The sequence below is a fragment of the Adiantum capillus-veneris genome, chromosome 14, assembly GCF_014529385.1.
Source record: "Adiantum capillus-veneris isolate H3 chromosome 14, ASM1452938v2, whole genome shotgun sequence".
NCBI classification, from domain to species: domain Eukaryota; kingdom Viridiplantae; phylum Streptophyta; class Polypodiopsida; order Polypodiales; family Pteridaceae; genus Adiantum; species Adiantum capillus-veneris.
Window position 1 is genome coordinate 68,095,217 of NC_140944.1, and position 24,705 is coordinate 68,119,921.

The following is a 24,705-nucleotide window of genomic DNA, read 5'->3' on the forward strand; positions in this document are numbered from 1 at the left end:
CATGACCTTCTGTGAGGGAGGCACTCCATACCTAGCTAGGTACGATTAGGGGCAGGGGACCACCGGCCCGGTGGGGGTCCCCTGCCCCCAATCGCACCTAGCTAGGTATGTGGTGCCTCTCCAGCAGAAACTCATGATGTTATTCATTGTATGAAAAGCACTGGAAAAGACTCCGTTTTCCTACATGAGAAAATTTCTAAATCTTCTTGTGTTGAGCGCAAGAGAGAGTCAATCAAGAGAGATTGGGTAAATTTTAATAGCTGAATTCAACGTTGCAAATAATAAATAACCTTGCAGTGATGTCGCAAAGGAGGAGCAGTTCCACAACTTGGAGCACAACAAGGAGCAATAGCAAGAGCACCCGACGAATCAGAACAAAAAATTAAATTACCCGCAGGATGCAAGGAACGTGAGCCATCTCTCTGGATGAAAGGGTGAGTGTTGGGACCACCCAGAATCAAGACGAGGTCCGTCTCTTATTGCAATCACTTGGAGGCCAACCCATAGCAAAAACGATGAGGGAGGTGTTGGTTGGGCTGAGAAAACAATGCCGATTGATAAATGGCTAGTTTTACGCTAGAAGAAAGCAACAAAGGGTGTTAGTCCAATGGTGACTAGGAGGAGAGCAAACTTTGCCTTTGTAGGGATGAACCCAAGAGATGTGCGAGAGCGGGAGCACTAGAGAAAACATTGCCCTTAGAAACATGAAATGAAAACGGGTTGGTGAGCGCGGCTAAGAAAAGAGCGCCACCAATGATGCAAAATTAAAGCTCTCGCTAGGCACTACCATTGGGATAGGAGATTTGCTTGAATCTGCATGAAGACTCTCTGCTCGCTGCCTCCTACTCTACAGGCTATGTGGTCACAGAAAGAGGCAAAAACCTCGAATATGGAGCAAGATAGTCCAGGGAGAGTAGGGATTGAAGGAGTAGACATGCAAGGATTCAAGTACAACGATGGTATGGGGAAGAGCCAGAGGGAAATTCGAGTATATTGCAAGAGATGATGCAAGACTTGATGTAAAGGATGGAGAGCATACAAGTACATATAGAGGAGTTGAAGCAAAAAGAGGTCTAGAGTGGGGACCTAGAGTGTATCAACAAAGTCTAGTTGATGTGACATCGAAGGAGTCTTGAAGGTGTATCAAAGGGAAAGGCCGCCAAGTGATGTGGTTGGTTTCACGCATGAGGCCTAGTGTGTTCAAAATCTAGAGGCGATGTGGAAAGTGAAGTAACACAAAGACTCTTGGGTATGTAGGGGGACACACGTATGGGGGAAGACAATGGTCCAATACCACAGGAGCCCTCTCCTTTGCCACATCCATGGAGGGACTGCTATGGCTTCATCCTTAATCTTACCAAAGACGAGGCAACAAGGAGGTGAATGCCAATGTGCATTTCACAAAGCTTGAATGAAAAAGAGTGTTAGATGCTACGGATGGTAGACCTTGGTTCTCCAAGGAGCTCGCATGCATATATACTTCCGATCCTACTATAAGAATTGTAAGGTGTGTGACAGTAATGAGGCAGAAGATGATGCAAGTGTGAAGTATGGAGCAATGAAGATGAAAAAGAGGACAATATCTTTAGAGGCAGTGAGGATTTGGTGAGTTGTCCTAAGGTAGAACACATCTAGTGTGTGATGCTCAGTAAGGAGCGGCACTTGGGTCTCAAAGGTTGAGAATCAACTAATGGTTTAGTTACTGCAAGGATGCAAGGCCATGGTTTCAGACATGTGGGCCAAGTGACGATGCATATGAACGAATCGAGTATTGTGCCAAGAGAATGGGAGGGTTGGAGCTTGCTATCATAGTTTTTTTGGCCAAATTTGGTGAAATTTTTGTTATTTTAAAGTAATTTATTAGCTATATTTTGTAAGAAACGACACTCTATTCTCCAAATATGACTATGAGGCTAAGGTTTTGGGTGGGAACAATAGCAATTACTGCAACCAAAATTTTTTATTTTACATTCATCCACAAAATGGAAAATGGCCAAACAAGCCTGAAATGAGCAAAGTGTAGATGCATGTGAGAAGGGGAATATTTATTGGCAAGCACTTTTTTAGAATCGGACGAGCAGATTCCAGAAATAATTCTCTCTCTCTCTCTCTCTCTCTCTCTCTCTCTCTCTCTCTCTCTCTCTCTCTCTCTCTCTCTCTCTCTCTCTCTCTCTCTCTCTCTCTCTCTCTCTCTCCCCTTTTCTGCTTCTCTCTTACGCTCTTCTTCCCTCATTCCATCTCTGCCTCTCTTTCTCTCCCATTTCATGTCTCTTCCTCTCCCCTTCCCTTGGCACCACCGTTGCTCAAGAAAAATTGCAAACTATTTCTCTCTCTCTCTCTCTCTCTCTCTCTCTCTCTCTCTCTCTCTCTCTCTCTCTCTCTCTCTCTCTCTCTCTCTCTCTCTCTCTCTCTCTCTCTCTCTCTCTCTCTACAATGATTGTCTTCATTTGTTCAACCAATGTTAACATATTAAACAATAACAAGGAGTTGCACAAACATCCAAGCAGAATAGTATATCTTTCAAAAGATTATGTTTCATGTTCATTGAAGACCATGAACCAATGTAGAGAGAGAGAGAGAGAGATTTCGTGCTAAAATTTTATGGCTTCTAGTATTACAATATCAAGGATTGTGGTTAAAAATAAATACATGATGGTAGTGTACTCTCTCTCTCTCTCTCTCTCTCTCTCTCTCTCTCTCTCTCTCTCTCTCTCTCTCTCTCTCTCTCTCTCTCTCTCCCCACAAAGACATCCATAGTTGACCACGAAGAGAGAGAATTGATGAGCAAGAGAAAACTTTCATTCAAATAAAAAACATGATTACAATGGCCTCAACGGGGAGGTGGACGAGGGTAAGGCAATTGTGGAAACATCTTCAATAGAATGCCATATGGTCACTGGTATGGGACAAAACCTCCTTATCCATACAAAAAAGGAAGAAGGGGAGCACCTATCATTGGAGGCACGAAGGGACGTCCAACCATGCATATTGAGATGCAAGTCTAGGATCCAATGGAACGATGGGTGGCATGGTGGATGTGGAGTGTGTGGGACTCATGATAAGACTTCTAGTAGGAAATATAGGTGATGGATGTTACCATATACATGTGGTAGTGATGTGTGTGAACACACTAGGACCGCCGGGGCATTTTTTCCCTCTTTAGGAGGTTTTTTCCCCCGTGCATTGTATATACGCCCATCACTCTAGGGCTATCTATCTTTCCATTGCTCACTAAGGAATACACTCTCTATTGTGTGCCTTGAGCTTCCTTCGTCTTCTCCAAGCTGTGTGTGTTTCTCTGCAACCCTAATTCCAACAATTGGTATCAGAGCAGGTCACGTCCTCCCGGGCTTAGTCGCCAGCTGCTCCAGCACACGCCTGCTCACTTTCTCCGATTTCAGTGAGCTTTGGCAAGCGTTCGCAGGTCGACAAATATTTTGGGAGAGCTCGAAGGGCTCGGTCTGCTCAGAATTTTGATTTGGGCTCATTTCGGCCTCCGTTTCCACTACGGGCAGTACTGCACAGGTTATTTCGTCATTTTGTGCAGATTTTCTGTCAGTGCCGTTTTCTGCATAACAGGTGCCTTATAGTCTTCTACGGTTTGTGCTATATAGCACAAGTTGTTCCCGCTCCATTTCTCCTATTTTCGGGCAGTTTTCACATCAGGTGCAGCATTTACCATGGCTGACAACAACAACACAGATGTGTTCAAGATGTTTGCTGCTGAGGACAGGTTGGATGGGGACAACTACCCTATGTGGGCTTATATGATGCAACACGTTCTTGTGTCAAAAGGTGTCTGGAACATTGTGCAGGGCATTGATGTACGTCCTGGTTCTGAAGATGTAGGCGATATTGAGGATGTTGCAGGTCTTGCTGCAAGGATTGCACCTGTTAGAGTTGTTTTGCCTACAGCAGAACAAGCTCGTTGGGATGTTAAGGATGCGCAGGCTCATGCATTGATTGCGTTGTCTGTGAAGCGCACCATTATTCCTCACATCCGTTCAGCAAAATCTGCAAAACAGGCTTGGGATATTCTAGCAGGTCTTTATGCAAGCCGCAATGAGGCTAAAATTGCTTTGCTGCGTAAAGAGCTAGAGTCGAAGATTATGCATGAGGAAGATGATATGGACACTTTCCTTGCTAGTGTCAAGGATATCAATGAGCAACTCATTTCTGCAGGTGAAGTCATTTCTGACAGTTCCCTTGTGCAGACTGTTCTTGATGCCTTACCAGATTCCTACCAGACTTTTGCTAGTACTTGGAGACTGATGACCCAAGGAAATCCTGAAGTTGTCAAGTTTGATGCATTATGCACATTGCTGTTGCAAGAGTCACTTTCTAGAAAAAACAGGACTAGGCAGCGTGCAGTTGAACAGGCTTTTATTGCTTCTCAAAGAAAGGGTGGTAACAGTAATGCAGCCACTTCTTATGGTTCTGCTGCGAGTGGCAAAAATTCTGTTCCTAATGCTTCTGCTGGCAGCACTTCGTCTGGCAATTCTGGTGATAAGGGCAAAAAGAAGATGCGTTGCCATTATTGTAAAGCCAATGATCACTTGATCAAGTCGTGTCCTAAGTTGAAGGCCAAAGAGGCTAAGAAGAAAGAGGGTGGTTCCACTGCAAATGCTGGTTCCACTACAAATGCAGCCATTGTTGAGTCTTCTGTGAAAGGAGATTGTGATGCTGATGTTGATGCAGAATGGGCTTTTAGCGCAGAGTGCACTTACAATCCTGCTGTCCATGATGCATGCTTGTCAGTTGCTGCAGATTCACATGTGTGGTATTTCGACAGTGGTGCTACAAAGCACATTACCTCACATCGTGAATTGTTTACCTCTCTCGAGTCTGTCCCTCATGGAAATTCAGTCACTTGTGCCAACAACGCCTCTTATCCAGTTCAGGGAGTTGGAAAGATTGTGCTCACTGCTGCTAATGGCAGTTCCTTCACACTTGTTGATGCACTTTATGTACCTGGGATCAAGAAGAATCTATTGTCTGTATCCGCACTTGCTAGACTTGGACTTGTAGTCAAATTTGTGGATGACAGATGTACAGTTCATGATCTCAGTTTTGGTGATGAAATTGTTGCATCTGGGCTTTTGTGCCGTGGGCTGTATAAGCTCACTTTGTATGACAAGTGTGGACAAAATTTTGCAAATGCTGTTGCAGATTCAAGGGCTATTTCAGATGCAAAACTTTGGCATGCACGTTTTGGTCATCTGAATTTTGCCAGTTTGCTACATTTGCAGAAATCTGATATGGTTGCTTCTTTGCCGCCTCTTGAAGCACCTATCAAACATGTTTGTGAAGGCTGTATTCTGGGTAAAATGCAGCGTTCTAAGTTTCCAAAGGATGGTTCAGTTAGGGCCACATGCAGGTTGCAGCTTGTGCATAGTGATGTTTGTGGGCCCATGCAAACTCCGTCCTTGGGCAATTACCTGTACTTCGTGACTTTCATTGATGATTACTCCAGGCATGCATGGGTATTTCCTCTTAAAGCAAAGTCCGAAGTTTTTATGTGCTTCAAACAATTTTTGGCTATGGCTGAAAATGTCTCAAAATGTACTATGGGCACCCTCCGTTCCGATCGAGGGGGGGAGTATATGTCTCATGAATTTAATGCATTTCTGGCTAGTCGTGGGATAAAACACCAATGTACAGTGCCTTATACACCTCAGCAAAATGGTGTTGCTGAGAGGAAAAACAGGTCACTAACGGAAATGGCACGATGTATGGTCAAAAGTCAAGCTTTGCCGCATTCTTTTTGGCTTGAGGCCATCATGTGTGCCACTTATGTACTTAACAGGTGTCCTACGAAAGCTTTGCAGTCTATTACTCCATATGAAGCATGGCATGATAGAAAACCTTCTATTGAGCACATGCGTGTTTTTGGCTGTTTGGCATATGCTTTGGTGCCACAAGTGCAGCGCAGAAAATTGGATGATAAGGCTGTCAAATGTATTTTTGTTGGTTATAGTGCTGAAAGCAAAGGTTACAGGTTGTATCATCCGCAAACAAAACGTATTTTGGTTTCACGGGATGTAGTGTTTGTGGAAGATTCTGTTCAACCCTTGCTGTCATGTACTAGAGACAGTAATGTAAGCTCACAGGACATTTATGACACTTTGTTGCCTCTTTTCAGTGGTGGAAATACGAATGTAAGTTCCAATGAGGCAAATGTACAGCCTATGGGGGTTTCTGAAAATGTTTTAGAACAGCCTATTACTGATGCAGATGTACATGATGTACTTGATGAGGAAAGGGCTGAAAATGAGCAGGCTAGAGGTATGCCAAAATGGCTGGTGCACACTTTGCGTGACAGTAAATTGGATGCACCTTTATCTAGTCGTACTCGTTCAGGCTCTCGCCATGCATCTTATGCATCAGATTGTTATGCTTTGGCTGTGTCTAGTTTACATGATGTTGAAGAGCCTCTGTCTTTTGATGAAGCACAGAATTCAGAAAATTGGATTGCTGCCATGAAATCAGAATATGATGCACTTATAGAGAATGACACATGGACTTTATGTGATTTGCCTCCTGGCAAAAAGGCCATTGGTACGAAGTGGGTTATCAAGTTGAAACGCAAGCCGGATGGTGAGATCGATCGCCATAAGGCTCGACTTGTTGCAAAGGGTTATGCACAACAAAAAGGCATAGATTATGAAGAGACTTTTGCTCCCACTTGTCGTATGACTACTGTGCGTTTTCTATGTGCATTGGCAGCTCATTTTGGTTGGGATGTACATCAATCAGACATTGTTACTGCTTTCTTGAATGGTGACATATTTGAGGAAGTTTATGTAACGCAGCCTCGCGGTTTTGTCATAAAAGGACAAGAGGACAAAGTGTGCAAATGTAAGAAGGCTTTGTATGGGTTGAAGCAATCTCCTCGTGCTTGGTATGAGAAAGCTGACACTCATTTGGTTAAACGAGGCTTTCGTAACAGTCCAACAGAAAGCACATTGTATGTAAAGCGTGAGGATGATGTATTTCTCATTGTGGTTCTTTATGTTGATGATTTGCTGATCACTGGACCAAATGAGAGACATATTGCTGAATTTAAGGCTGATTTGAATGCTACTTTCAAGATGAAAGATTTGGGGCTGTTGCATCATTACTTGGGTATACAGTTTAAGCAGTGTGATGGTGGTATTGCCTTGTGTCAGAAAAGTTACATAGAGACATTGCTATGTAAGTTTGGACTTGAGGATTGCAAACCTATTGCCACTCCCATGGAAACAGGTTTGAAGTTGAGTCTACATGATGCTGGCGATCCTGCTGATGTCACTCTTTACCAAACTGCTGTTGGCTGCCTCATTTATGTATGCAACACGAGGCCAGATATTCAGTTTGCAGTCTCGCAGGTCAGCAGATTTATGCATAGCCCAGGGTCTAAGCATTGGCAGGCTGTCAAGAGGATTTTCCGCTACCTTAGTGGCACTTTACATCTTGGCTTGTTTTATCCCAAGGGGGGATCATTGCCGCCAGACTTACATGCTTTTTCGGACTCAGATTGGGCTGGTTGTTTTGACACGCGAGTGTCCACAAGTGGTTTTTGTTTCATGCTTGGCAGTTCATGTATATCATGGTTGAGCAAGAAGCAACCTACTGTGGCCACTTCGAGTTGTGAGGCTGAGTACAGGGCAGTCTTCACAGCTACGGTTGAGTGTGTATGGCTCAGACGCCTTATGGCTGACTTGGGTGTTGGACAGGACACTGCCAACACTATCTACACTGACAGTCAGAGCGCATTGGCAGTTGCGAGGAACCCAGTTTTTCATGCTCGCACAAAGCACATTGAGGTGCATTACCACTATGTCAGGGAGAGGCTCTCAGCAGGAGAGATCAGCTTGGCTTATGTGCCAACACAGGACAACCTTGCAGATCTTTTCACAAAGGCATTGTCTCGTGAGAAGCTTGAAGCTTTCCGCAAAGCTTTGGGCTTACTCCCCTTTGTGGACTGATCCTGTCCTCAGGGCATGGCACTTCCCTTTACTCATGTGCCAGCTCTCGTTCACCGCATCACTCCAGGGGGGATTTGTTACCATATACATGTGGTAGTGATGTGTGTGAACACACTAGGACCGCCGGGGCATTTTTTCCCTCTTTAGGAGGTTTTTTCCCCCGTGCATTGTATATACGCCCATCACTCTAGGGCTATCTATCTTTCCATTGCACACTAAGGAATACACTCTCTATTGTGTGCCTTGAGCTTCCTTCGTCTTCTCCAAGCTGTGTGTGTTTCTCTGCAACCCTAATTCCAACAATGGATGGGTGGATGGACGCATAGTTGTAGATCCAATGGTGGCCGTTGCATTGTTGCGGAGCGGGAAACCTCGCCAATATGAGATTGCAACCCCAAAGGAGGGTGGTACATGATGGGAGCAATGCATTTCTTGAAGCACATCTCTCTACTAATGCAATGATGGTTGAGATGTTTATACGCTCTTGCCATAGTGTCTGCGTCAAGAAAACAATCAAGCAATGCATCTCACTCTTGAGTGAATGTGCCAAGCATCCATCTCTATATTTATCCACATAATATATGTCACTCTAGATCATAGAGGAAATATAACAATTTTTTATGTCCTTAAGCAAGTGGTTGTGCTAGCCAAAAACACCTCGTGAACATCTTGCTACACTCGTCCATGTGACGAATCGGATTTTTATCATTGTTTGTGCTATATGGTTGATTCCCAACAAAAGGCGTTGACTCCTTGAGTATATCCTCATCTACTCCTCAAGTATGTCCACGTCTACCTCTTAAGCCTCAGCATTGGCAGCAATGTCACCAGCTTCTCAATCATAGTGAGGATGCTCGTAGCTATCGTTATTTGCTCGAGTAATCACGGCCAAGATGAGAAAGAAAATTTGCAATAATCAATGAAATCTTTGCTTATACAAATGTATATATAGCATGCACAATAACAACTCAAATTACAAACATAAAATAAAATACCTACTCCCGTCCATCGTCACGTATCAAGTAATAAGGATGCGGCAGTTCCAAGCATAATGTGTGACAAAGCTTGAATCCGCATTCACCTGCATCTACTTCCACCATGCCGAGATGCTTTGTTCAAAGCATTAGAACCATTGTGTCGTGTGGTAGAACATACTGCGCCGCTAAAGTAAAGGCCGAATCTAGTAGATCCCTAGAGAAAAAGTTCCATCTACTACTGAATTTAGTGGGGGATTGCACAATGAGTGGGAAAATATGCCCACACCAATCACATCCCCCCCCCCCCCCCCCCCCCCAATTTGAGCAATAGGATCCATTCATCTAGTGGTCAAGGAGCCCAAAAATTGTGGAACCGCACTTGTTTATCTATATCATGCAGTTAACATATAAAATTTGATTCAATTACTCTGTATTTATGTTACTCAATTCAAAAGTAAAATTTACCTGCTTTTTGACCTCTCGCCTTGTAACTCTAATTGCATGTAGTTGATGTTGCAACACACTCCAAGGTGTAGTGGATTGATCTCCTCGTTTGTACCATCTACAACAAAAAACTACCTTATAACTATTTGCCAATCAAACTTACTAATCTGTACACGAAGTTAAATATTATGCTCGAAAAAGATTATGCCTTTACCTAACCCAAACATCTCCTCAATGTTATCATCTGACAGTGGACTACGAATGTGATGATCATCCTACTCGGAGTGGCTGTGGCCACTATGCTCCAATGGCAATCCATGTGTTTATGATATCTCCTGGGTACTCACATGCTGTAATAGAATTGGTATTTTGATGATATATTTGTGAAATATTTGATATTGTGATGAAGCATTGCAATGTTGATTTGAATTGTGGAATATGATCACTTGTTGGGTGTTGTGTGAGCAGATCAGTGATTGGCACGTGCTGGACAATAAGGCGATAGCAGTTATTCGAAAAAAAAGTGCCACCATTGGATTTCGTGGCAAGCCTTAGTATTTTATGGTTTAATTATAAGTTAAGATGTAGACAGTTATTAATTGTTACATTGAGCTCTTTATGAGCCATGTCTATTTTATGCCCAAGTGTGAATTGGATGTAACTCATTTTTTGAGCATGAACTTTTCTCCTGTATGTGTTTTCCTACTCTCTGTCGCTCGCTGTCTTTTCTATGTTCACGTATATCTTGGGTTATGTGCTTGTGGATCTGTCAGGTATGCATATTTATCGTTTATGGTTTGTAGTGCACGATTCTCGATATTTTGCAGGGTACTCCGCGCTTCGGTTTGTTGCAAGAAGTATTGCATCAAGAGCGAAGAAACTATATTACTCGTCTTTAAAAAGCCATGGGGTCAAACTCGTATAATCCTCATGGATCTAATACAATATCGCGTACAAAATAAAATGAAGTGTAGTGAAAAATGAGATTAAAAGACTAAAAGTAATATCGTCAGACTGAAATCATCATCATCATCATCATCATCTCAATGCCTGGTATGGTCGGCATCAGGCACCGTTGTCGCAGGAAGCTGGTCGCTGAGGAGATTTGTCGATGTCTGAATATGCTTGGCAGTCCGGTGATGTCCGAAAAACTAGTGGATGCTTATTGAAGAGCTTCGCCTATGTTTGTCGTTATAAAAAATCGTAGTGGGAAAGGGAAGAGAGAGCAAAATGAAATGAAGTATTTTATTATCCGGTTGCCAAAGGCCTATGGGAAAAACTGATAGAATATTTTGTATCTAATACAATGTGGGTACAAAATAAAATGATGTAAAATGAAGGATAAAATTTTGTTAGGCTGAGGTTATCATAATCAATGTCGTCATCATCATCATTATCGGAGGATGCCAGACAGTGGGCGTATGTCGCTGAAGAGCTTCGTCAAGGTCTGCCTCTGCAAGAGATTCATCAAGGTTCGCCGCTGCAGAGCTTTGTTAATGTGCTGCAGGTGGTCGCAGGAGGGGAAGGGAGAGAGACTGGGTGGCAATTTTAGGATACATGAGGAGCATGCATTTGAAGAGAGAGGACATACGGCTGTGATTGCAGCGCTAACTGCAGCAGTATAGAAACCAATACAAAATCTGTTGGGTGAAAGTTTGCGTGCCCTTGGATGATGTCTGCAGTCGGGTAGGCAAGGAATAAGCACTGCGTGGTGGAGTTGGAGAGAGAGAGAGGGAACAATAACCGCGTGTTGTTGGTGCCACCATGCAATAGAGAGAAGGAGAGCGAGATGTGCGGTTTGGCAAACCACGGCCGCAAAGAGATTTATATATATATATATATATATATATATATATATATATATATATATATATATATATATATAGATATTGAGGCGGTCCGGGGTGGGCAACAAGAAGAGCGGCCTCTAAACACCCTTCGAGGCTCCCGTGCTGCTCAATTGGGGTTGGGGCAAGCACAATCAGAGACAACAACAACCCACAACCAGAAACCAAACAAGAAAAGGGGCACCACCTAGTTGTAGATGCGAACTAGGACACACGTGATATCTCCTTGTACTCAAACGCACAAAGAGAGGGGAATGCAAGATAGCCACACACACCAAACACAAACATTCACCACGCCAGAGTATATATATATATATATATATATATATATTGAGGCGGTCCGGGGCGGGCAACAAGAAGAGCGGCCTCTAAACACCCTTCGAGGCTCCCGTGCTGCTCAATTGGGGTTGGGGCAAGCACAATCAGAGACAACAACAACCCACAACCAGAAACCAAACAAGAAAAGGGGCACCACCTAGTTGTAGATGCGAACTAGGACACACGTGATATCTCCTTGTACTCAAACGCACAAAGAGAGGGGAATGCAAGATAGCCACACACACCAAACACAAACATTCACCACGCCAGAGAGAGGTAAAGCGCACAAATCAACTTGAGCAACTCAGTCTTAGCCTTAAAGACTAGATGCACACAAAGCTTGATGAGAAATAGAGAGAAAACACAAAACTTGACCTTGTTGCCAATACACAAATTGTCTTAGGGTCACGGGAGCCCTCTCACCGAGCACCCTCTTACAATTGAAAGTTTTGGCAAACAATTCAACAAGCCCTCAAACCACCAAGCATGAAATGGCACAACAAACTTCAAGGACAATATACCTTCAACCACCTGATGAGCCAACTTATCAAGTCAATTTGGAGAGAAGAGTCGTAGTTGCAGCATACAATTGCACCCAAAACTATGAATCTTATTTATGGACAAGAGTATGCTACAAGTGTGATTGCAGAGTATAGTATCACTCCACTCCTCTAGATGGCATAACTAACTTCAAGCTTCTCCATGCACCTATGTGTAGTAATGGAATAGAGCACTCACAATGCACACACTCTACACAACTAGGCTTGAAGAGTGGTGTGTTATGTGTTGAGAATGGTGTGGTGTAGTGTGATCATGTGATGATTTACAAGGGAGAGAAGGGCTCTTTTTATAGGTTTTAGAAGCCCCGATTTGGATTAGGCCTAATCAAGTTTATTTGAAGGAATAAAAGATTATCCATATTTTTATTTTTTTTAATGAGGGTGGGTCTCTCTTGTCCTTTGAGTCACACGGATGTGGGCTCAAGGGAAGAGAATTATTGAGGATGAAAGGAGAGAGGATGGAGTGAATATTTGGGAGTGCCTACTCTAGTAGAGGGTGCATTTTACAATAAGGTTAGTGGTTAGTAGTTAGTAATTATCACTAAAAAATATTTACAAAATCATTCACCAAATGGTGAGATATATGATGAGAAAAGTTAGAGAAGGGATGGGCTTGTAAAGAGAGGTTGAAGCTTTGACATTCGCATCTTTACAGCACCGGAAGAAGAAGCGGTCAGCATGGCGAAGTAGCGCGTGTCGATGAAGCTATGTTATCTTCAAACCTTGGAAAATTCATGATAAAAGCCTTCATTTGCAGAGGTTATCCTTGGATTTTTGTTGATTTTTTGAAGTTCTTTACAAAGTTGAAGAGACTATGGTAATATGGACATATATGTATAGAGAAAGGGGGACACATAGGGTGTAGAAATGGAGGATGAAGGCTATGGAGGTGTGAGAGATGTGGCAATGGTGAAGAGGGTGAATTAGGACATGGGAGTTGCAGGTTTGGGAGTGGGAAGGAGAGGGAGGAGTGTGTGTGAAAGAGGAAAATGATAAAGTGGAAGAGGGAGTGTGGCTGCATAGCACGGGCAAACTGGGGTCCACCAATAAAATCATAGCTCACAGCTCGTAGCTCAAAAAAATATGAAAAAATTTGAGGTGAAAGTTCAGCTCACGAGCTACAACTTTTTTTTGTATCACCTTTTCAAATTCGGGGAGCATGTGATCTTTAAAAATTCAGCAAAACCGACTGTTTTTTCCACTGCACAAGGTCCTTGTGAGGTCCTTCTTTGGATGATTCTTTTGAATACCTCCAAGAGTGAGCTCCCCATGGTGCATGCATGCATGCCACATACCCTTGACCTTATTTGGTAGGTCTATCATTGAAGATATTGTTGAGATCATGATATAAGTGAATAGTACAACTAAGAAAATCAAATATTGAGGGGTCTAAAAAAATATGTATATGTCAAATATAAATAATATAGGTGGAAAAAATATAAAGGGGTCAAAATAAATCTCTCTCATTATAAGTCTACCATAAAAAGATGAATATTTTTGGTGGTCTAATTTATGAGAGTAATAGAGAATAGATGTAGGAAGGAAAAAATGACAATAGTGAAAAAATATACACATAAATAAACTAGTTTTTTTTGGATTTTTGTTGGGATGGAGTTACACAAAAAATAAGAGAAGCTTGCATGAAACTATTTTTATATGGAATACAGAGTATGCAAAATGGTAAGAAAAAATATGGTAATGTTGAATCAATGTACATAGCATAAATAACACACCATCAGTAGAAATATTTAAATAAATACCAAAATAATTATGAAAAATCCTTTTATTTAGGTCCTATATACAATGAAATATTTACACACAAGTGGGCCATAATATACTTATATTTTTTATTATTTTTTATTTTTTGGCTCAACTAGCGCAGTGACTAGCTAATTGAGGGTTTTTAAGAAAATATGGAGAAAGTCCCTAACTCACACACGCCTATGTACAGTGAAATGGTAGGGATAACCAAAATGTTTGAGTGATTTGATAGGGTGAGGTAGCTTACTATGGCAACTATGGAAAGCCGAAAAACGGCTATCAATATATATATATATATATATATATATATATATATATTGATGGTGGTGGACTACGTGCTGCGTAGTGAGAAGGAATGGCTCAAAGCCATTACGTAATAGCAGTACTTCAAAAAGAAAAAAAAATTGGTGGTTAGTTCTGCAGGCGGGGGTTGGTTCAGTAAACAGAGAGAGAGTGGACGTATGGTTCAGTAAAGAGAGAGAGAGTGTACGTATGGTTCAGTAAACAGAGAGCGAGAGAGAATTCGGTGGCTAGGAGAGAACGAGATAGGGAGTTGAGGCAGGTGATGCGTGAACTGCATGATGTTTCATGGCTATGAGCAATTGAGAGAGGGAGCGAGCTTAACTGCCGGTCTAGAGCTTCTTGTGAGATTTGTGGAGAGGGAGAGAGCTTGACTGCTTTTCTGTGGATGTGTGCATGGGAGTGGTTATATTACGTCAAGAAGTAGTGTCAATGCTAGGTTTTGGCGGCTTTGGTGGTTGAAAGAGAGAGAGAGAGAGAGAGAGAGAGAGAGAGAGAGAGAGAGAGAGAGAGAGAGAGAGAGAGAGAGAGAGAGAGAGAGAGAGAGAGAGAGAGAGAGACTGGCTGTAAAGCATGGGAAAACGGGCGATGACCTATGGGGGCTGTTGGACTCTTTGTGTGCAGTGGTTGAGAGCTAGAGAGAAGTTTGCTGGCACCAGTTCATCCGTTGCATGCGGGTGGGCCAAGAGTTGGTTGGGGTAGGCACAGGAATAGAGGGTGGTGTGTGGGACAACTGGTCGAGATGAAGGAAAATCGTATGGTGGTGGTCATCGTATGGTGGTGGTTGACATGACCTCAGTCTATGAGACTGCAACCGTAGGCTTGCAAGAGGAGCGAGGGCACGCGAGTGGCGAACCTGTAGTTAACTGAATGTTCACGGCCAAAGTATTGGAGCTCGTGAGGAGTCATCGTTAGCAGGTTAATATTGGGCGGTTGATGCTATGATTGCTCATGTTCATTGGCTATGGATGACATCGCTGAGGATCAATTCTCGTGGATGTAGCAGCCGATGCAGAGTTTAGAGCTATGGCTACTATCACCAAGCCAGGCCAATCTGTCAAATTAATAGACGATAATTTGAAATTTTTGATACCCTGGAAGTCTCATGGGGCTCTGTTCCTACGGCTAAGGAGAGAGAAAGGCGGAGTGTCAATGCTCATCTAGTGCAGATTCATCGATTTAGGCAGCACAACAACAAACTACAGATTCACGCTTTTTGAAGTTATATCAAAAGATTCGCCGATTTAGGTAGTACAGATTCGCCGATTTAGGTAGCACGTCTTATTGGTGTAGATTCGCCGATTTAGGCAACACCAATCGCAAAATCATGCTGCAGTGGCTGGCCACCACTTTCACTGGTGTGATTTTATTACCTAGGTATACAAAATGAAAGATATTTTGGATTTGGATTATATTTAGAACTGGAATTGAAGTCGGATTCTCTATATGATGAATATCAATTCTCAGATAGGTGGCAAAAGCATCAGCAGATAATGGATTATGCAAAAGGATAGTACATTTTATGTATATTTTATTATTCAAGTGCTCTTTATGAGCTTTGGCCAATTATGTCCGATCGACCAGTTTGTACTCATTTTTGAGCATTCAAGAAATCTATAAATAAATACGTGCAAGAGGGAAATGCTCACTCTTGCACGGGGGGAGATTGCACCCAGTGTTTGTGTTATTCTCCTCTCCTCTCCTCTCCCCTCTTCTCTCTCACCGTGTTGGCGTAGCACTCCGCTCTAGGAGGTGCGCATGCACGTGCTCTCTCAATCTATCTTGCTCTTTGTCTGTGTGATTCGAGGTATGCAAATTTGTTCGTTTCATGGATTGTAGTATATTGTTTTTGCTATTTTGCAGGGCTCGCGACGTTTCCGACTGTAGCATGATAGAAACAATAAAACACCGCAAATATGCATACCTGACGAATCCTGTGAGCATATAATCAAATCGTACATGAACAAAGAAGAAGAGAGAGCGAGAGGGTACGTGTAGGCGCACCTCCTAGAGCGGAGTGCTACGCCGGTACAACGAGAGAGAAGAGGGGAGAAGAGAGAAGAAAGACACAAGCACTGGGTGTAATCTCCCCCCGTGCAAGAGTGACCATTTCCCTCTTGCATGTATTTTATTTATAGATTTCTTGAATGGTCAAAGTGAGTACAAACCGGCTGGCCGATCATAAATGGACAAAGCTCATAAAGAGCACTTGAATAATCAAATATAATATCCTTTTGCATAATCCATTATTAGCTAATGCTTTTGCCACCTGTCAACTGCAATAAATGGATAAATATCAATTCCATAACATCTGCAACAAACGGAAGCACGAAGAACCCTGCAAAATATCGAGAATCGTGCACTACAAACCATAAACGATAAATATGCATACCTGGCAGATCCACAAGCACATAACCCAAGCTATACGCGAACAGAGAAAAGACAGCGACCACCAGAGAGTAGGAAAACACGTACAGGCGCACCTCCTAGAGCGGAGTGCTATGTCGGCACGCTGAGAGAGAAGAGAAGAGAGGAGAGAAGAATACGCAGACACTGGGTGCAATCTCCCCCTGTGCAAGAGTGACCATTTCCCTCTTGCATGTATTTGTTTTATAGATTCTTGAATGGTCAAATTGGTTACAAATTGGCCGGCCGGTCATAAATGGCCAAAGCTCCTACAAAACAGCGAACGCGGTGGCCCTACAAAATATCGAGAACGATATGCTACGAGCAATAAAACCATGAATTTGCATACCTGATGAATCGAATAACCATGATCAAGATTTCACACGACAAAGAGATTCAAAGAGCAGGAGATATCGAGAGGGCACGTGCGGATGCACCTCCGAGAGTGGAGTGCTACATCGGCACGGCGAGAGAGAAGAGAGGAGAGGAGAGAAGAATAGACACGAGCACTGGGTGCAATCTCCCCCCGTGCAAGAGTGACCATTTCCCTCTTGCACGTATTTGTTTTATAGATTTTTTAAATGGTCAATTGTGAGTACAAACTGACCGACCGGTCATAAATGACCGAAGCTCATAAAGAGTACTTGAATAATACATGAAATATATTTCCGTATGCATAGGCCTAGCTCGGTCAAGCCTTTTCCACCTGTCAGCTGCAATAATTAATAGAAATATCAATTCCAGTACATACCTCTCCGTTGGAAAGCAACTGTCCTTAGTTGCGAAGATAAAAATCTGCAAACAATACTTGTCAAAAACAGTGATTAGTATGTTGTGTCAAAAACATCACATAATAAAAGAAAAATTTATGAAACTAAACAACATTAGCTTATGCCTGCCGTCATCCACATACTACCTATTCTAGTGTTCCATACCACTAGAATAAGCAGTATATGTCATACCCTGATGAATCAGGATATCATTGGTCACACTCAGCATTGTATAAATCAATTCTCATCAATCTCAAGTTTGCTTCCATAAATACTGTCGCAACTGAAAATCATCATATACCAATTCCAAATCCAAATCCAAAATATCTTTCATTTTCTATACCCGGGTAACAAAATCATACCAGTTGTAGTGGTGGCCAGCCACTATAGCATGATTTTGTGATCGGTGTTGCCTAAATCGGCGAATTTGCACTAATGCTGCCTAAATCGGTGACTCTGCATTTGGTTTAAGTTTAAAAATCATGAATCTCCAATTTATCAATGTGCTGCCTAAATCGGCGAATCTGCACTAATGTTGCCTAAATCGGTAGATCGGCACTAGGATGAGCATTTACACACTACCTAAACCGGCGAATCTGTGTGCTTGTGACCAATGGACTAGACAAGACATAAAGGGAAAAAAAAAGTTTATTTACTACGTTGTCGACATCAGAGTGCAGTATATCACCAAAGGATTTACAAATGGTTGTGCACTATCCTAGAGCACCTTAGCTCGCATTAGTAGCTGCATAGCTTACTGACAAAGCATCTCAACAAAATTATCTCACAAAAATTCCTTTGAATTCAATTAGAGTTAGAAGATGACTTATCTGACGTCCTCGCATTATGGTTTGCATAGATTTTTGTGAATCCTTACATGAGTTAGAGAAATGTAACAAAAACAAATGAAGATCATGATAAAAATCATTTGATTAAGGTCAAGTAAGACATATATTTTAATTCCCTTAAAATTGTGGTAAACCAAATAAAGGTAATGGTGTTGAGCAGTGCTACTGTACAACAACTAGTAAAATATCACAATGTGCCATCCGAAGAGGAGGAAACCTAGAAAATCTTCAAAATTTTAAAAGTGCAACCAATTGTAAGTCACCAATTAAGAATGCATGACATTTGATAATGTTGATCGATACAAGGAATTGCACAAAGAGCATGCAATATAGCCTAGCCGGAATTAGATGAAGTTGCAAAAAGTGGTCACCGAGCAAGCTGGCAGTAGGAGTATGAGCATAGAACATTTTGTACCAGCTTGTGCTAGTTAAAACGTTAACCAACTGAAAATAAAATGCTAACAACATTGCTAGGTATCGCAAAGGATTTAAAATATTGTGCTATGTACAGAAAAAACATCATGCAAATCATGCCATAAAATCCATAGATTATAAGTAAAATAAAATCTCTGCAAATAGTGTGATGGAATCCATTGAAGATATTAGAGTTACATAAACCTAGGTCTTTTGATCACTTTATGAAGCTTGATTGTGGCCGTCTCCAACATATCATTTTGTAGTTGTGTTCCAAATACTTTCTGCCTTAATTAGTGTTGTTACCCACTGCAAATTTGTACCATTCGTCAATATCCCTCAGTATGCTTCTAGTCAAATTTGTGCATTCATTATCATCTAGTCACATTGTAATCTTCGATGGGGCATATCGTCAATGTAAATCTGAGGGGGGGGGGGGGGATACGAGTAGAGGCTAGGGTATAGAGACAAAGATAAAGCTACATCACATATGTCATCGTCCAATATACTATGAGATATGAAGCCACTTGCATTGTCTATTTAGTGAGAGACCACTGATTAGAGTTATGAGAATCCTCAGGTTGTTTATGCTAGAGTGGGCCAACACGAGGAGAGACATTCACAGAGGGAGATGTTGACTACGTGAGAGTAGAGACTAGACATTTAGAATAATGAGATCAAACGGACAGAATCCGGATGGATCTAATCCAATATATGGGTACAAAATTAAAATGAAGTAAAGCAAAAGATGTAAAAACCAAGAGCTTAAAAACATCAGACTAAAAGGATCATCATCATGGCCAATGTCTAAGAATGCTCGACAATGGGTGTTATTGCAGGAAGTAGTACATCAGTCATTGAAGAGCGTCTTCAATGTCCATTAATTTTGCAGTAGTGGTAGGGGGAGAGCAGGAAGAGGGAGAAAGGGAGAGCAAGGTGAGATGAAAGGGTACATATTACTTGTGATGCGAGTTGATACAATTCTTGTGGATCTAAACCAATGCTTGGGTATAGAAATAAAATGAAGAAAGTGGAAAAAATGAAAACTAAAAGTTGAAAAGCGTCAGACTGAAATCGAATGAAATCATCTTCAGCATCATTAATGCCCGTGGATGTATGGCATCCGGAGAAAGTATTGGAGTGGTCGCCGGACAGCATCCTCAATGTCCGCTGCTATAAGGAGTCATAGGGGGAGAAAGAAGAGAGAGTGAAATGAAATGAAATAGTTTATTAACCATCTTCCAAAGGCCTATGGGACCTCACTCATACAATCTGGGTACAAATTGAAATGAAGCAAAGTAAAAAAAATAAAATCATCAAGCAATATCACCAATGCTCTGACGTCGTTCGAGTCTTGCAGCGGCCGCTGCCGAGCTTCCTCAATGTCCGCCTCTATAGGTAGTCATACTGAAGAAAGAGAGTGAAATGAAATGAAATGTTAAATTACTTGTGTTCAAAAGCCTAGGAGACCATGTTGATACAATCCTTAATGATCTAATTCAATGTCATAAGGATCGAATACAATATCTGGGTATAAAATAAAATGAAAGACAAATAAAAGAGTGGAAAAAAAATTTCGTCATCAGCATAGTCGTCAATGCTCATGAAAGCATTGCAGCCGTCGCTGAAGAGCTTTTTCAATGTCTGTCTCTGTAAGTAGTCGTACTAGGAGTAGGGAGACAGAGACTGCTGCTTGGTGGAGATCAAGAAATTCGTTGAGTACATGTCGTTCATCTCCCTCGTCTGTAGTAAAGCTCTTTAGTTGAAACAGAGAGAGAAAGTCATGATCTCTGTAGTTGCCAAGACAATGGAGGTGCGACCAGGATTCTATGAAAGAGAGATCATGCTTGAGCTGGCATGCTATGCCTAAGTGTGGCTAGCTGATAGGAAGGTGGGAGTGTGTACTGTGGACACTCTGTGCTAGTCGTCCGCCTTGCATAGCAACATACAAGAGAGGGGTTGAAAAGGTGAGGTTAATGGAGTGGTGACGACAGCCATTGTAAGCTACTAAGGTTGTGGGTGCCGGCGGTGGTATGACATATACTGCTTATTCTAGTGGTATGGGACACTAGAATAGGTAGTATGTGGATGACGGCATGCATAAGCTAATGTTGTTTAGTTTCATAAATTTTTCTTTTATTATGTGATGTTTTTGACACAACATACTAATCACTGTTTTTGACAAGTATTGTTTGCAGATTTTTATCTTCGCAACTGAGGACAGTTGCTTTCCAATGGAGAGGTATGTACTAGAATTGATATTTCTATTAATTATTGCAGCTGATAGGTGGAAAAGGCTTGACCAAGCTAGGCCTATGCATACAGAAATATATTTCATGTATTATTCAAGTACTCTTTATGAGCTTCGGTCATTTATGACCGGCCGGCCAGTTTGTACTCACAATTGACCACTTAAGAAATCTATAAAACAAATACGTGCAAGAGGGAAATGGTCACTCTTGCACGGGGGGAGATTGCACCCAGTGCTCGTGTCTATTCTTCTCTCCTCTCCTCTCTTCTCTCTCGTCGTGCCGATGTAGCACTCCACTCTAGGAGGTGCATCCGCACGTGCCCTCTCAATCTCTCCCACTCTTTGCCTCTTTGTCGTGTGCAATCTCGATTATGGTTATTCGATTCATTAGGTATGCAAATTCATGGTTTTATTGCTTGTAGCATATCGTTCTTGATATTTTGCAGGGCCACCATGTTCGCCGTTTTGTAGCAGCATTAGTGCAGATTTGCACGTCGTATTGGTGTAGATTCACACATTTAGGCAACACCGATCACAAAATCATGTTGTAGTGGCTGGCCACCACTACAACTGGTATGATTTTGTTACTCGGGTATAGAAAATGAAAGATATTTTGGATTTGGATTATATTTGGAACTGGAATTGAAGTCGGATTCTCTATATGATGATTATCTTTTGAAATTCAGATCCGCCAATTTAGGCAGCATTAGTGCAGATCCGCCGATTTAGGCAGCACGACCATTGGTGTAGATCCTCCGATCTAAGCAACACCAAATTACTAGTCACCACTGTCGCTAGTTTGGTTTTGGTAACAATTGGGGACAATTGGGGACAATTGTCTTTCAACCCCGGGGTATGTAATGGAATTGGTATTTTGATGATATATTTGTTAAATATTTGATATTTTGATGAAGCATTGCAATGTTGATTTGAATTGTGGAATATGATCACTTGTTGGGTGTTGTGTGAGTAGATCAGTGATTGGCACGTGCTGGACAATAAGGCGATAGCAGTTATTCGAAATAAAACTGCCACCATTGGATTTCATGGCAAGCTTTAGTATTTTATGGTTTAATTATAAGTTAAGATGTAGACAGTTATTAATTGTTACATTGAGCTCTTTATGAGCCATGACTATTTTATGCCCAAGTGTGAACTGGATGTAACTCATTTTTTGAGCATGAACTTTTCTATAAATTAAATACGTGCAAGAGGGACATGCTCACTCTTGCAGGAGGGGAGATTGCACCCAGTGTCTGTCTATTCTTCTCTCCTCTCTTCTCTTCTCTTCTCTCTCAGCGTGCCAGAGTAGCACTCCGCTCTAGGAGGTGCGCCTGTACCTGTTTTCCTACTCTTTGTCGCTCGCTGTCTTTTCTATGTTCACGTATAGCTTGGGTTATGTGCTTGTGGATCTGCCATGTATGCATATTTATCATTTATGGTTTGTAGTGCACGATTCTCAATATTTTGCAGGGTTCTCCGCGCTTCCGTTTGTTGCACATGCAATGCCGTATGGAGAGTTTTCCCCACACCATAAGACTCTGCTCTCCCATCAACATCGGTGTTCACATGCGAGCGTGGGCTATGGCGGATACTATCTTTGTTGCCTTCTCAATGGCCTACCACTGAAACCTCATCATTTTCCCCATCTTGTTCGCCCATGGCCTTCTTTTTGTGTTTTTCTACTAGATGACTAAGCTTCATGGTTATCCTCACTCCGTTGCTTTTTTTGTTAGGGGCGGGTATTTCTTTAGAAGCTATAATCCAAAGATTGTTTTTGTATTGTGAGAAAATTAACTTAAGAAAATAAAGACAAAGTCTATTTCTAAGTGTGTTTACTAGCCATTATACTCGATAGCCTCTTCTGCTAGAAACTCTCCATCGAGGTAATCTAACCACCATGGACGAATCCTCCACAAAGTTTTATTTCAAAGATTGTTGATCCAATCCTCTATGATTGGTCTCCTCTCTCTCTGAGTCAACCCATGCATCAAATGGATATTCTGGGTGGAGTAGCTAGTTACGTGTGCACTTTCTCCACCATCTACATGATTTGCAATTCAGCTTGAGAAAGAGGTAGAGAAAGTATAACTTAGAGAAATAAAATTTTATTTGCAACTTACATATAAAGAAGGCAACATGCTATGCATGCCATGTGCGGTTGCTCATGTGGCTCATTTGTGGCACACATTCGACTGTTCTACTTGGCGCGAAAGCCCTTCTCAAAATGGAGTGTGCAATCGGCTCACAAGGTGGATGCTAAAGTAACCCATGATTTCTCTCTAGCCTCTCTATGTACTTTTTTCATCTCGAGAAAGGAGCTCTCTAGCTTCACAAGGAGGTTGAGAGTAAACTCTTACAATTGCCATCAATATGTATGGCATCAGAGCCATATAAAGAAATTTTGTTTGCTAGGGGGATTTTGATTTCCTTGAGTGCTTCCTGACCTTTAGATTAAATATCTAGCAATCAACACTTTGTGCATTTTATATTTCAACTATTAGACAAATGAATGTTACATAGTGCACACAATGTAACGAATTTCAAAAACTTACTCCTCATTGGATTTACGTGGTTGAACAATCTCTATAAGCTTTGGTAGGGTGAACCTGTTCCCCTTCTCATTCCAACCCGTATAAGAAATTTCTTTGCGAAAGAATTTCTTACCATTGTTAGGGTTGGTGATCTGTGCAAGCTTGTAACCCCACTTTACAAAGAGGGCTTCAATATCCTTAAATGCATCATCATACTTTTTGGAGTATCCTTATGGGGCAAATAGGTAGTCAAGTGAATCTTTCTTTGCCAATGAACTAACCTTTGCATTGTATGTCCCGTCAAACTCCGACTACCAATGCACAGACAAAACAATTTTAATGCTCTTGATTGCAAAATCCTTTTCAAACATAAAAAATGGAAGATCTTCATCTACCTTGTGAGGTCATTCACTTACCTTGAAAACCAATTATGACAATAGAGCCATTGAAAGATGGAGCCACTTTGATTTATTGGTGGCTTTGTGCTTAGTTCCTTCTCAGTCCATTCACGATCAGTACCTGTGAATTATGAAATAAGCAAAAATCCCACCTTCTGCATCATGAAAATATCGTGCCTAGGGGTATTTGATATGTGGATGGGGGTCACTTTGTTCATTAATAAAAATCCCTTAATTAAGCACAATACTTACAAAAATACCTTTCATTGAGGTCAATTCAATAAATAAAAACACTTACTTGTTGATAGTGTGTAGTACCATTAGAAACTCGGTTTTGTCATTTTCTTCAAATTTGATGCATGTGCACTCAACTGTGGACACAAGTTAACCACTTTTTCCTACTTGTCCCACTCATTTTAGGCACGAAGACGGCGGTTGCCATCCCAAACTACAAACATCTTATGGGGGGCCATGTGGCTCAATTCAGGTATGGACTCTACATGCACATCCAACACATAAGTGAGTTGAAAATCCCAATCATCTGTGGCTTGACGATCAAAAGGTATGGAATCTTGTCCAAGAAGGCTCTCTGTAATGATGAATCTTGCCATAGTCGGTTGATACAATTTGTCACGCATAGATGAAACCATACACTCAATGTGGTTGCTGGTTGTGCCGGGTGTCGTCCCCCATTCCCCCTCTCCACTTCATAATGTCCAAGTAGTGCAAAACATGGCTTTGAGAGTAGGTAGCCCCACTGATGTTCTTCCACTGATGGATGCGATTATAGAGAAGAGGATGCAGGTACAAGCCTACGTAGATGGTGGAGCACAGGTTTGCGTCATGACAGAGGCAGCCATGAAAGAGACGGGAGTGAAGGCAGTAGTCAGGTCAAATGTGTGCATGAGTA